The 14,496-nt window shown below is 33.2% G+C and overlaps 1 protein-coding gene and 1 pseudogene across 1 annotated transcript in view; one reads left to right on the plus strand and one right to left on the minus strand.

Annotated features, from left to right (window-relative positions):
- Positions 1 to 14,496, plus strand: part of RSRC1 (arginine and serine rich coiled-coil 1) — a 372,620-nt gene that overhangs the window by 16,703 nt on the left and 341,421 nt on the right. The gene's annotated exons all lie outside the window — the stretch shown is intronic.
- Positions 7,696 to 8,097, minus strand: LOC105305781 (annotated as a pseudogene).

Raw genomic sequence — 14,496 nt, forward strand, 5'->3', positions numbered from 1 at the left:
TGGATGTATTGATTTGTCTAAAAAGAGGCTGATTCCGAGAAAACAACTTCAATTGAAATTTCCTGTCATTGGGAATAGAAACCATAATCCATGCTTTTATGTGGTCTTTTTTAGTTTATGAAGTATTTTCATATATGCTGAATCAATCAGAGTTTAATTAGGGAAACAGAAGCCACTCAATTCATTAGAGTTTTAACACAGGGAATTAAAGGCTTATATAAACTTTGGGAGGGCGCAGGGAATTAGGGAAGCTGTCCCTGATTATTTTAGCCTGAAGCATGGAAGCTAGTTGTTTTCTCAGAAATCACTGGAAGTCTTAAGAACTCTTTAGATTTGTAGCACCAAAGTGGGTACTTCTCAAGAAACTACTCACCTGGAAGCTGCTTCTCTGCCCAACCATCTATCTACAACTACCTCCAGAAGGGAATCTGGAAATGTTAATTTTCTTTTGCAGTGCAAGGAAGACCTTAAAAGTCATGGCAGTGATGTCTAGTCAGCAACAAACTATTTTGAGCACAGACGTTTAGTAATTTGAGTTTTATATTTGTCAGGCAGTCATGCAGGGTAATACCTATTTTATATATGAGGAATCAAGTTATTCAACAGTAACTTTCCAGCCTCTTGCATCAACACTTCTGCATTTAATTGCCAATAACTTAATAACCTGGAAGCACCAAAAAGTCCTAAATTTTGAGAAAATGCATTATCTGTGTCTTATATCTTATGTTATTTTGTAAAATATATTTTAGGAATTTATTTTTCAAAATGTTTAAATTGAATTTCATGGTTAATCTTGGTTTAACAAGAAAAGGGAAGAACTCATTTCTTGAACATTTTAGTTAATCAAGGCTTTAAATAGAGAAGATGAAAATAATGAGTTTTTCATAGATGAAGTACTATATGATTTTAAATCTGGAAGGTGTGTTAATGATCTCTGTGCTTTTTAAATAGAAATGAGTTCAGTCATGGAAAGTCAAATACTTTAAATATTTAATATTTAAATATTTAAATATTTAAAAAACAAAGTTCAGGAAACTTTATTGTTACATTTGTAAAAAAAATAATTGAAAGATGAGGCATGTTTTGGGGGATGGCAGGACTGGAGGGGAGTCAAATATGTGAGGTTTGCTGCATTTTCCATGGATAAGTTTAAAGTAATTAGTTGATTATGCTTTTTAATATAATTTTTATGTTTTTTAATTACTCAAGTTGTGACATGTATCATATCACTTCCTTCTGCAACAGTAAGAAACCTACTCCTATTACATTTTATTATTTTATATTATTTCTTCTTTTCTAGAATACACAGAAAGTAGTTTCAGAATTGCTGATACATACCAGTAAGAAGAACAAACTTATAAACTAGAGTTCGATATTTTTTATGGTTCTTTTTATCTTTACTCTGGGGTTCTGTAGTTCTCCCCACTTCACTGTGGTTAGTTTCTTCGAAGAGTTAGGTTCATTTGTTTCTGTTTACATTTCATTTTACGTTTTTTATCCCCCTAAATTTTAAAATTTTATTTACTTATTTGCCTCCCCCATTATTGTAGTATGTGGTTATAAAAGATAGCACAGTATTAAAAGGTGGACGCAAATAAGGATCACTCCCTTTCTTCTGTCTTGTTCCTGACCACCACCTAGGTAATTAATCCTATAAGTTTGGTATTTGAGCTTTCCTCTGTTTCTTTTTAAATGAAGTAGTAGTTATATCTGTGGCATACTGTAGCTACTCTTTTATGCTTTTCCTTTTTTTGTTGTTATTTAGTAATATATCTTGGAAATAACTATCCATTAATTGTAATCTTACTCATATTTTATAGTTGCTTAGTACTTCATTGTGTGGATGTATCATAATTTGTTTAGCCAGTCTCCTAGGTTTGGACGTTAGTAATACTGCCAATGTTTTGCAGTTACTAAAAGGCTGCCACGATTAACATTGTGCTTCAGGGTTTTTGTTTGGGGTATATCTTTAGGGGAAACTCAGAAGTTGGATTGCTGGATCAAAAGGTGAATGTTTGTAGTTTTGTTAGAAATTACTAAATTCTTGTCAGTAATATATCCGAGGCTTGTTTCTTCATAACCTCACCAGTAGAATGTATTGTCATTTAAACATTTTTGCCAACATGATAGATGAGAAATGGTATTTTAGTGTAAGGTTAGTTTTTATTTCTTTTTCTCATATGTGAGGTTGAACATCTTTTCATATGTTTGAGGACCAATTATTCTATCTTTTTTGTGTGTGAATTTTCTGTTCATGTCTTTGGATTTTTAATCTTTTTTTTTCCTTCAAGTTTTAAGAGACTTACTAGATATATTAGTTCTTTAGCTGTGATACATATAGCAAATATTTTCTCTTAATTTTTCAGTTGTCTTTTGACTTCATTTATGGTATTTATTGGCCATGCAAAAGTTTTTTTTCCTTTATGTGGTCAAATTTATCACTCTTCTTTCATCGCATCTTTCCTTATATGCAGAACATAGAGAAATTATTTCCTTACATTTAGATGTAGAGGAATTTGCTGATGTGTTTTCTGTTGTACTTGTTTGTTTCATTTTTTTACATTTAGATCTTTTATATATTTGAATTTATTCTAGTGTATGATATGACGTATGGACCTTTTTTCCCCCAAATGGCTGTTCTCTCATCACCATTTATTAAAAACTCCATCTTTGCCCCAGTGATTTGTGATGCCCTTTTTATAATATACTAAATTCCATTAGTACCTGAGTCTTTTTCCATTGATCTACTTGTCTGTTTATGCACCAGTAACACACTTATAATTATAGAAATTTTATAGTATATTTTAATGTTGGATAGGCCTAGTCCCTCCTTTGACTTTTAGCTTTTCCTTTTCCATGTTTTTTTTTTTTTGGCTAGTCTTTTTATGTGAACTGTTTATTTTTTCATATAAACTTTGGTATTAATTCATTTAGGTTCACTTAAAAAGCTTGTTGGTGTTTTTGGGGGGAATTTTATTAAACTTAAAAATTAAGGAGAACCGACACCTTTATTATGTTGAATTGTTCTAAAAGCAAAGAGATGGTTTTTCTATTTGTTCTGGTCTAGTGTTTTTGTGATTCAGAAGTGTTTTAAAGTTTTCCTCATATAAATTTTACTCATTTCTTGCTAACTTTATTCCAAAGTGTTTTAGCTTCTTTACTGCTATCGTAAATGAGATTTCCCCTACCGTTATGATATCTAAATAGTTATTGTTTCTGTATGTGACGTCTACAGATGTCTATGTTTATTTTACTTATTTCAAGCTTTATTGAGATATAATTGACATATAACATTATGTAAGTTTAAAGTATACAGCATGTTGATTTGCTACACTTAAATGCTGCAGAATTATTACCACCATAGCCTTAGCTAACACCTCTTTCACATCACATAATCACCATTTCTTTTTTGTGGTAACAACATTTAAGATCTCTCCTAGAAACTTTCAGGTATACATATAATACAATGCTACTAACTATAGTCAACATGCTGTACATTTGATCCCCAGAACTTACTCATCTTATAACTGGAAATTTTTACTCTTTGACCCCATTTCTCCCACCCTTCAGCTCCTGGTAAACACCACCATTCTAGTCTCTGTTTCTGAGTTTGGCTTTTTTGGATTCCACATGTAAGTGATATCAAACAATATTTGTATTTCTCTATCTGACTTATTTCACTTAGCATAATGCTCTCAGGGTCCATACATATCGCAAATGGCATGATTTCCTTCTTTCTCATGGCTGAATAATGTTCCATTGTATGTATATATACCACATCTTTCTTATCCATTCTTCTGCTGACCGGCACTTAAGTTGTTTCCATATCTTTGCTATTGTGAATAATGCTGCAGTGAACATGGGAGTGAGATTCTGTTTTTGTTTTCCTTGGATATATATCCAGATATGGGATTACTGTAAAGTGTTCTCTTTTCTTCACATTGTTGCCAACACTTGTTATCATTTAATGATAGCCATTTTAGCAGGTGTAAGATGATATATCTCATTGTGGTTTTGATTTGCATTTCCTTGATGATTAGTGCTGTTGAATATCTTTTCATGTTCCTGTTGGCCATTTGTATGTCGTCTTTGGAAAAATGTCGGTTCAGATCCTCTGCCCACTTTTTAATTGGATGGTTTGGTTTTTTTTTTTTTTTAATTTTTTGCTTTTAAGTTGTATGAGTTCTTTATATATTTTGGATATTAACCTCTTTTTCTATATATGACTTGCAAATATTTTCTCCCATTCCATTGGTTGCCTTTTCATTTTGTTAATGCTTTCTTTTGCTATGCAAAAGCTTTTTAGTTTGATGTTCTATTGTCTTTGCTTTTTATGTAAAATCCAAAAATCTTTTATTGTCTTTGCTTTTTATGTAAAATCCAAAAATCTTTGCCAAGACTGATGTCAAGGAGATTACCCCCTATGTTTTTTTCTAGGAGTTTTATTGGTCTGTCATTTTTCTTTAGCAAGTGGCTTGTCTCTTGTTAATTTTTTCTAAAAATTGATTTTGTCTTATTATTTAGGTCTTCTGTTTCCCTATATCTACCTTATTAATTCATGCTTTTATTAATTCTTGATTTCAGGTCTTGCATTCAAGTGTTTAACCCATTTTTGAGTTGGTTTTTGTGTATGATGTAAGATAGTGGTCCAGTTTCATTCTTTTGCATATGGCTATCTGATTTTCTCAGCAGCGTTTATTGAAGAAACTCTCCATTGTATATTATTGACTCCTTTGTCATATAGTAATTAACCGTACATGGGTGGGTTTATTTCTGGGCTCTTTATTCAATTCCATTGATTTATGTTTCTATTTTTATGCCAATATTATACTGTTTTTGATGATTATAACTTTGTAATATAGTTCGAAATCAGAAATTGTAATGCTACTAACTTTGTTCTTCTTTCTGAAGATTTCTGGGGGTCAGGGTAAAGATGACAGACTAGGTAAAAGCAGGGTTCGTCTCCTCCCAGGACCGCATTGAAATTACAACCAAATTATAAAATAATCAACGTGGAGAATCACCCGAAGTTCAGCTGATCATAACACCTACATCTGATAATATAAAGGAGCCACATCGAAGCCAGTAGGAGGGGCAAAGTCCCGAATCGGGCTGGTCTCGCACCCACGGGTGGTGGATGATCACCGGGAGGGAGAGCGAGGCTGCAGAGGCTCTCCTGAAGAAGAGGGGGTTCCTTGTCTCATCTGGGGGCTATGCAGCACAGGGTCCCAGCCCAGGGAAGAGGAGATTCCAATAACTCTGACTGTAGAAACTAGAGTGGATTCTGGCCATCTGAGTGAGACGGAAAGCAACTGAGCCCCTAGACGTCCCTTTGAAGGACCCGCACAAAGGATTTCTGACCTGCGGACACTCACCCGGGACATCGGCCATGGGTCTGAGGCTCGCGCAAGATTCAGTCTGAAAAAATCTTCATTACCTGGAGTCAGAAAGAGAGATGGAAAGGCAGCCACCATTGTGCCTTAGTCTGGCCTCCCTACAGACCATGCCAGCTTGATTGTGCAGACCCCTCCCACAGAACCATTAGAAGCCCCTGGTCTGATGGCGGGAACTTACAGCAGTTACTAAATTTCCAGCAAGACTGAGGCTGTTTTGATCTGGCAGTCACTGTCTCTCTGAGACCCTGCCCCACACAACCTACAGACTGCCTGCCCAGGGCAGGTATTATTGGCTTGCTGCCAAGCTCAGCTCCAAGTGATTCAGAACCAAGTGTTCACAGTGGGATAGCCATCCTTGTGAGTGGCCTTCCCAATCGCAGCAAAAGCAGCCAGCCTATAAGCTACATTTCAATTCCCAATGGGCGACCAGTGCTATGAGCCGCATTTCAACAGAAAACATGGCAGAGTGAGAGACATCCTCAGATCTCTCCCCTTGAAACAACAATAAGCTGAACATCTAAAACTCAACAAAAAACACCCAAACTGCACACCAGCACGCCTGACTGTGGGATCTGCACATAAGAGCTACCAGAGGTACTTTAAGGCATTATATAAAGCAGGGACCAAAGGCTTAGACGCCACCTACTGGAAACCAAAAGAAAAGCGCCTTCTTTGCAGCAGACTACAGACAGACCTTTATATAATAAACCTTCTTTCTGGAAAACAGTATAATACACTTCCATTAATGCGTAGGAGGAGAAATAGTCCATTAAACACCATGAACAACCAATGTGACAAGCCATCTCATAAAGAAAGAGAAAAATCTCTAGAAAATAAGCTTACAGACATAGAAATATGCGACTTAAATGACAGAGAATTTAGGATGGTACTTCTGAAAAAACTCAATGAGATCGAAAACAAATCATATCAACAATTTCAGGATTTGAAAACAACTAGATGAGAAGAGCAAGGAGATTGAAACCCTCAAAAAGAACCAAATAGAACTTCTAGAGAGTTGAAAAATGAAAAGAGCAAGCTTGAAGATTTCTTTGGCTATTTGGGGCTTTTTAAGGTTCCATACGCATTTTGGGATTGTTTGTTCTATTTCTGTAAACAATGACATTGGATTTATTTATTTATTTATTTTCATTATGGTGACATTGGTTAACGAAATCCAGTAAATTTCAGGTGTACAGTTCAATAGTAGGGCATATATATATTGCATTGTGTGTTCACTGCCCAAAGTTAGATTTCTTTCTGTCACCACATTTTTGACCCCTTTTACCTCATCTACTTTCCCCGCCCCACCCCTCTCCCTCTGCCCTCTGGTAACTGCTAGTCTATTGTCCATGTCCATGAATCTGTTTGTCCCATTTGTTGCTTTTAGGTTTATATCCCATGTGTAATTGACACCATGTGGTTTTCAACTTTTTCTGTCTGGCGTATTTCGCTTAGCATGGTTATCTCAAGGTCCATCCATGTTGTTGCAAATGGCAGTATTTCATCTCTTCTTATGGCATTGGAATTTTCATAGGGATTCCCTTAAATCTAGATTATGTTAGGTAGTATGGATTATATACATTTTATATGCTGCTACTTCTTTCATTGTTTGAATTTTAGCATTGACTCTAGGGTTTATCAGATATACTGTGATATCATCCACAAATAAAAATTTTACTTCTTTTCCAGTTTTTATTCCTTCATTTGCTTTCTCTTATCTAATTGCATTGATCTTTGCCTCCAGTTAAATGTGGAATAGCAGTGGAGATGATATACATCCTTGTTTTTTTTCTTGATTTTAGTGTAAATGCCTCTAGTGTTTTTCCTGTTAAGAAATGCACTGGCTCTAGGGCTAAAGTGTGTATATTTTTTTCATGTTAAGAGAGGGTCTATCACTTTGTATTTTTTTTTCCAGGAATGGGTATTGAATTTTGCTGAAGGCTTTTTCATCATTCGTGGATATAATCACATGGTTTTTGTTTTCTTAGATCTGTTAAGGAACTAATCTTGCATTTCTGGAAAAATCAATTAGCCCTGGTGTATTATTTTCTTAATGTAGTGTGGAATTCCGTTCATTCATTTTTTAATTTAGTATTTTTATGTAGATATTTATATGCAATATTGGTCTGTAGTTTTTCTCTTTTATACTGTGTTTATCAAGTTTAGTTATAATCATCCTTGCTTCATAAACAGAATTGGAAAGTTTTCCTTTATTTTTGTTATTCTCAATTCATGGAGCATTAGGACTATCTGGTCTTTGAAATTTTGGTAAATTTGTGAAACTGTCTGGGCCTGGTGCTTTTTTTTTTTTTCCAGCATGAATACTTTTATATAACCACGGGTGAACAAGCCACAAATTTTGAAGTTAAATCCACTAAGAAGATAATAGCAAAATTTAAAAAGATTTCTATGGTGATGTGACTTCCATTCACAATAAAACATTCATAATTGAAATTTTTATTTTATATACAAAGAGCTAGCATTGTTTCTGCAGTAGATGTCGGAATGACCCTTCATGGAAGTTCACTTGGGCCAACTTAATGAAGCCTTTATCTTTCGCGTACTGATGGAAACACTGGCAGCACATGTTGAGGCCGTATTTCTGGATCAGACCGTGTGGATTTGAGCAGACGTGGCAAGAAGGAGAACCCTGGCCGAATTTTCTCAGTTGCTGATGACCCATCTTGCTCTCTCGGAGGCAACGAGGCAGAAGTTGGGCCTGGCACTTTTTTTGTAGAGCGACTCATTGATAACTTTATTTCTTCAACAGAAATTGGTCAGTCTAAACTTTGTTTCCTACAAGTTTACTTTTGATAAACTGTATTTTTATAGTATATGATTCATTTCATCTATATTTTGAAATATATATACCTGGAGGTCTGCAAATTTTTCTTTCCTTCTGTTTCAATGCTTATTTTCCTTGTCATTTATTTGTATATTTGTGCTTTTTCTGTTGTTTAAGTTAGCTGGTGGATTGTCTCTTGTTAATTTTTTTAAAAAAATTGATTTTGGCTTATTATCTAGATCTTCTGTTTGTTATCTATCTTACTAATTCCTGCTTTTATCTTTATTTCTTGCTTTGTGCTTTCTTTTGTTTTAGTTTGTTATTCGTTTTCTAGTCTTTTGGGCTGGGAATTTATTTATATTTGTGCTTCATTTCTGTAGATAAAAGTATTTAAGGCTATGAATTTTCCTCTAATCACCGTTCCAAATATATCCCATAGATTTTTTTCCAACATAATTTTATGAAAAATTTCAAGCATACAGTAAAATTGAAAGAATTTTACAGTGCATACTCATATATCGATCACCTAGCTATTACCATTAACATTTTACTTACTTTATCACATATCAATCCATTTATCTATTCCTCTATCTGTTAATAACTCATCCTGGTGTTTGGACACATTTTCAACTGCAGATATTAGTAAGCTTTCCCCTTAAATATTTCAGCATATTTATCACTAAGCAGAGTTCAGTATTCCTTTACAAATTTTTCTTTTGAAAACAAAAACTTAGAAATGTTTTTCTTTGAGGAAAATTTGAATACATTGAAATATACAAATCTTTAGCATACATTTACTGGATTTTGACAAATGCACGTACCTATCAAGATATAGAATATTACCATTACCCAGAAAATCCCCTCATAATTATTGCCAGATTCCTGCTTACATTCTTCTCAGAGGCAACCACTGTTTTGGGTTTTTTCTGCCATAGTAGTTTTCATATGAGTATTATAAATTTTTGTTCATGGTACTTTTGAGATCCACACATGTTGTGTATGTCATAGTTCATCCCTTTTTTATATTGTTGATAGTATTCTATTGTATGGATATATCACATATTTTCTAGAATTTTATTTAAATGTAACTATATCATAGTAATATTTAGCATGTGGCTTTTTAGTTAGTATAATGCTTCGATCTTTATATCACTACTTTGTTCCTTTTTTTTTTTTTTTTTGCTAAACAGTGAATATGCCATAGTTTATTTACTATTTTTCTATTTATGGGTGCCTGGGCTCGTTCTAGGTTTGGCTATTATAAATAAAGCTACTATAAACATTTCTCTTAGAAGTCTTTTTGTTGATATCTATATTTGTTTCTTTTAAGTAAATAACTAAGAATGAAACTTGTAAGTCATAAGGTAGGTGTCTGGTTTAGTTTTATAAGGTATAGTCAAAAGTTTTCCGAATGGTTTTCCATGGTTGTATTATTTTATATTCCCACCAACAATGAATGTATATGAGTTCCACTTACATGTAAACTCATCAGCACTTGGCGTTAGTTTTTTTCATTTTAGCCAACATGGTGGGCTTTAGTAGTATCTCATGGTGTTAAGTTGTGTTTATAGTTTTAGCTCTTATATTTGTATGTATCTATGATGCACTTATATTATTTTTTTATTGTGGTAAAATCAACAAATTATACTTTTTAACAGTTTTTCAGTGTCCTGTATTGTTAAGTATATGCACATTGTTGTACAAAGAGATCTTTAGAACTTTTTCATCTTTCATGACCGAAATACTATTCCCATGGAACAACAACTCCCAGTTTCCTGCTTCTCCCATCTCCAGGCAATCACCATTCTACTTTTTGTTTCTATGAGTTTGATTGTTTTAGACAACTCGTATATAAGTGGAATCATGCAATTTTTTTTTGTTTCACTTAGTGTAATGTCCCACGTTATAGCATAGGACAGGGTTTTCTTTCTTTTTAAAGGCTGAATATATTCCATTATATGTATATACCATATTTTATAACTATTCATCCATCGATGGACATTCAGGTTGCTCTTGGATATAGTGAATAATGATGCAATGAACATGGGTGTGCACATATCTCTTCAAGAGCCTGTATTCAGTTCTTTTTGAATATATACCCAGAAGTTGGATTGTTGAATCATATGGTAGTTCTATTTTTAATTTTTTGAGGAACCTTCATATTGTTTTCCATAGCAGCTACACCATTTTATAGTTCTACCAACGTGGTGTTGTTGTCGTCGTCGTTATTGTTGTTATTATTTTGGATAGTGGCCATCTTAACAAGTGTAAGATGATATCTAGTGGTTTTGATTTGCATATCCCTGATGGTTTAGTGATGTTGAGAGTCTTTTCATGTGCCTATTGTCAATTTATACATCTTCTTTGGAGAAATGTTTGAGTCTTTTGACCACCTTTTGACCAATTTTTAATTTGGTTACTTTTTGTTAATGAGTTATAGGAGTTTTTTTTTTATACTGAATATTAACTTTTATTTAATGTATGGTTTGCAAATATTTTCTCCAACTTAATAGATTGTCTTTTCAATCTTGATTCTTTCCCTTTCTGCACAGAAATTGTAGTACCATTTGTCTATTTTCACTTTTGTTACCTTAGCTTTTAGTGTCATAGTCAAGAAATCATTGTCCATTCCAATGTCATGGAGTTTTCTCCCTGTGTTTTCTTCTAGGAGTTTTATAGTTTTAGGTCTTATGTTTAGGTCTTTAATCCATTGTGAGTTAATTTTATATATGGTATAAGGTAAGAGTCTATTTTTATTCTTTTGCATGTAGATGTCCAGCTTTCTCAATATTTATCGAAAAGACTATCATGTCCTTTTTGTGTAGTCTTGTTACCATTGTCCAGGATCATTTGATTATATACACGAGGGTTTATTTCTGGGCTCTCTATTCTGTTCTATTTGTTTATATGTCTTTCTGTATGCCAGTATTATACTGTTTTGACTACTATGCCTTTGAAATATATTTTCAAATCAGGAAGGGTGAGGCTTCTAGCTTTATTCTTACCAAAGATTGTTTTAGCTATTTAGGGCCCTTTGGGATTCCATGTGAATTTTAGAATTTTTTCTGTTTCTACAAAAAATGCCCTTGAGATTTTCATAGGGATTGCATTGAATCTGTAGATAGCTTTGCTACTATGGACATTTTAACAATATTGTCTTCTCAAGCCAAGAGCATGAAGTATCTTTCTATTTGTTTGTGTCAACTTTAATATCTTTCAGCTATGTTTTTCAGTTTAGAGTATACAAAACTTTTGCCTTAGTTAAGTTTATTCTTAAGTACTTTGTTCTTTTTAATGCTATTGTAAGTATAATGCTATTATTTTCTTATTTCCTTTTAAGATTGTTCATTGTTAGTATACAAGAACACAGCTGATTTTTGAGCATCGATTCTGTAACCTGTAGCTATTGAATTTGTTTATTCTAGCAGGGTTATTTTGTTGTGTATTTATGTGTGTAATCTTAGGGTTTCTGTATATAAAATCCTGTCATCTGTAAAAAGACATAGTTTCACTTCTTCCTTTCCAATTTGGGTGTCTTATATTTTTGTTTTTGTTGCCCTAATTGTTCTGGCTAAGAAATCCGGTACCATGTTGAATATAAGTGGCAAGTGTGGGCATCCTTGCCTTGTTTCTGATCTAAGAGGAAGAGTTTTCAGTTTTTCATTGTTGAGCATGATATTAACTCTGAGCCTTTCATATATGATCTTTATTTTATTGGGATACTCACTTCTATTTCTAATTCGTTGAGTGCTTTTATCATGAAAAGGTATTGAATTTTGTCAAATGATTTTTTTCCCACATCAGTTGAGGTGATTATGTGATTTCTGCCTTTTATTCTGTTAATGTGGTATATTACATTTTTGTATATTAAATTCTTGCATTCAAGGATAAATCCCATTTGGTTATGGTGTATAATTGTTTTAATATGCTGCCAAATTTAGTTTGCTGGTATTTTGTTGAGGTTTTTGCGTCAATATTCATCATGGATACTGGTCTGTAGATTTCTTGTGGTATTTTTTTTTGGCTTTGGCGTCAGGGTAATAATACTGCCTCATAAAATGAGTTTCGATGTGCTCCCTCCTCTTCAGTTTTTTGGAAAAGTTTGAGAGGTTTTGGCATTAATTCTTTTTTAAATGTTTGGTAGAATTCTCCAGTGAAGCCACCAGGTCATAGGCTTTTATTTGTTGGGAGGTTTTGGTTATTGATTCAACTTCCTTATGTGTTACAGTTCTGTTCAGATTTCTATTTCTTCATGATCTAGTCTTGGTAGGTTTTATATATTTAGGAAGTTATCCATTTCTTCTAGGTTATCCAATTTGTTGGTGTGTAATTGTTTGTAGTAGTCTCATAATCCTTTTTATTTCTTTGGCATCAATTTTAATGTCTTCTCTACCATATCTGATTTTAGTTATTTGAGTCTTTTGTTTTCTTAGTTAATCTAGTTAAGGGCTTACCAATTTTGTTGATCTTTTCAAGAAATAAACTCTTGGTTTCACTGATTTTTTAAAAAAATTGTTTTTCTATACTCTATTTTGATATTTCTGAGCTAATCATTATTAACTCCTTCCTTCTGCTAACTTTTTGTTCTTTTTCTAGTTCCTTGAGATATACAGTTAGGTTATTGGTTTGAGATCTTTCATCTTTTTTGATGTAGGCATTTCCAGCTTTAAATTACCTTCTTAAACCTGCTTTTGTTACAACACATAAGTTTTGGTATGGTGTGATTTCATTTTTATTTGTCTCATGATATTTTCTAATTTCCCTTGTGATTTCTTCTTTGAGTCATTGGTTTTTCAAGAGTATGTTGTTTAATTTGCACATATTTATGGGTTTTCCAGTTTTTCTGTTGTTGATTTCTAGTTTCATTTCATTGTGGTCAAAAGAGATGGTTTGTGAAATTTTAATCATTTTAAATTTGTTAAGGCTTATTTTGTGGCCTAACATGTGATCCGTCCTAAAAGATGTTCCTTGTTCACTTGAGAAGAATGTGTATTCTGCTGCTGTTGTGTGTCTGTGTGTGGGGGTGTTCTGTCTATGTCTGTTAGGTTTCATTGGTCTATAGTGTTGTTCAAGTCTTTTGTTTTCTTATAGATCTTCTGTCTGATAGTGCTATCCATTATTGAAAGTAGAGTATTGCAATCTTCTATTGTTATGTTACTTTTCTCTCTTCAGTTATGTCAATGTTTGCTTTATATATTTGATATTAGCTGCATATATATATAATTGTTTCATCTCCTGGCAAAATGACCGATTTATTATTACCTAATGCCTTCTTTTCCTCTTTTGACAGTTTTTGATTTAAACTCTATTTTGCCTGATATAAACAAGTCTATTCTACCCTCTTTTGGTTACCATTTGCATGGAATATCTTTTTCTGTCCTTTCGCTTTTAGCCGATTTCTATCTACACTCATGGTGAGTCTCTTGTAGAAGGCATATAATTACATCTTGATTTTTGAAATCCATTCAGCTTGTCTATGTCTTTCAGTGGCGAGTTTAAGGCATTTAAACTAATTACTGACATGGAAAACTTACTATTGCCATTTTGTTGTTTTCTATCTTGTAGATATTTTGTCTTTCTTTTCCTCTCTTGCTACCTTCTTTTGTGTTTTGTTGATTGTTTTGTACTAACGTGCTTTGATTCCTTTCTTATTTTCTTTTGTATATCTTCTATAGGTATTTTCTTTGTGGCCACCATGGGACTTACATAAAACATGTTACAATTAGAAAAAATTATTTTAAGCTGATAACCACTTAATTTTAATCATACAAAAAAACTACTTTTTTACATCTGCCCACCCCCATTTTATGTTATTGATGTCACAAATTGTATCTTTATATGTTGTGTATTTGTTAACCTAGTTTTATGGTTATAGTTATTTTTTAAAGACTTTTTTTAGAGTAATTTTAGGTTCATAGGAAAATTGAGAGAATGATATAAAGGTTTCCTATACACCCTCACATATAAATAGCCTTCTCTGTTATCAGCGTCCCCCACACCAGAGTGGTACGTTTGTTACAGTCGATGAACTTACATTGAATATTGTAATCACCCCAAGTCCATAGTTTACATTCTAGTATACTCTTGGTGTTGTATATTCTATAGGTTTAGACAAATATATAATGACATGTATCCATCGTTACAGTTTCATACACAGTAATTTCATTGCCCTAAAAATACCCTGTGCTCTCTGCCTGTTTCATCCCATGTTCTTAACCTCTGGCAACCACTGATCTTTTTATGATCTCCACAGTTTTGCCTTTTCCAGAATGCTATATAGTTGGAATTATCCAGTATGTATGTAGCCTTTTCAGA

The sequence above is a fragment of the Pteropus vampyrus genome, unplaced genomic scaffold, assembly GCF_000151845.1.
Source record: "Pteropus vampyrus isolate Shadow unplaced genomic scaffold, Pvam_2.0 Scaffold12, whole genome shotgun sequence".
Lineage (NCBI taxonomy): Eukaryota > Metazoa > Chordata > Mammalia > Chiroptera > Pteropodidae > Pteropus > Pteropus vampyrus.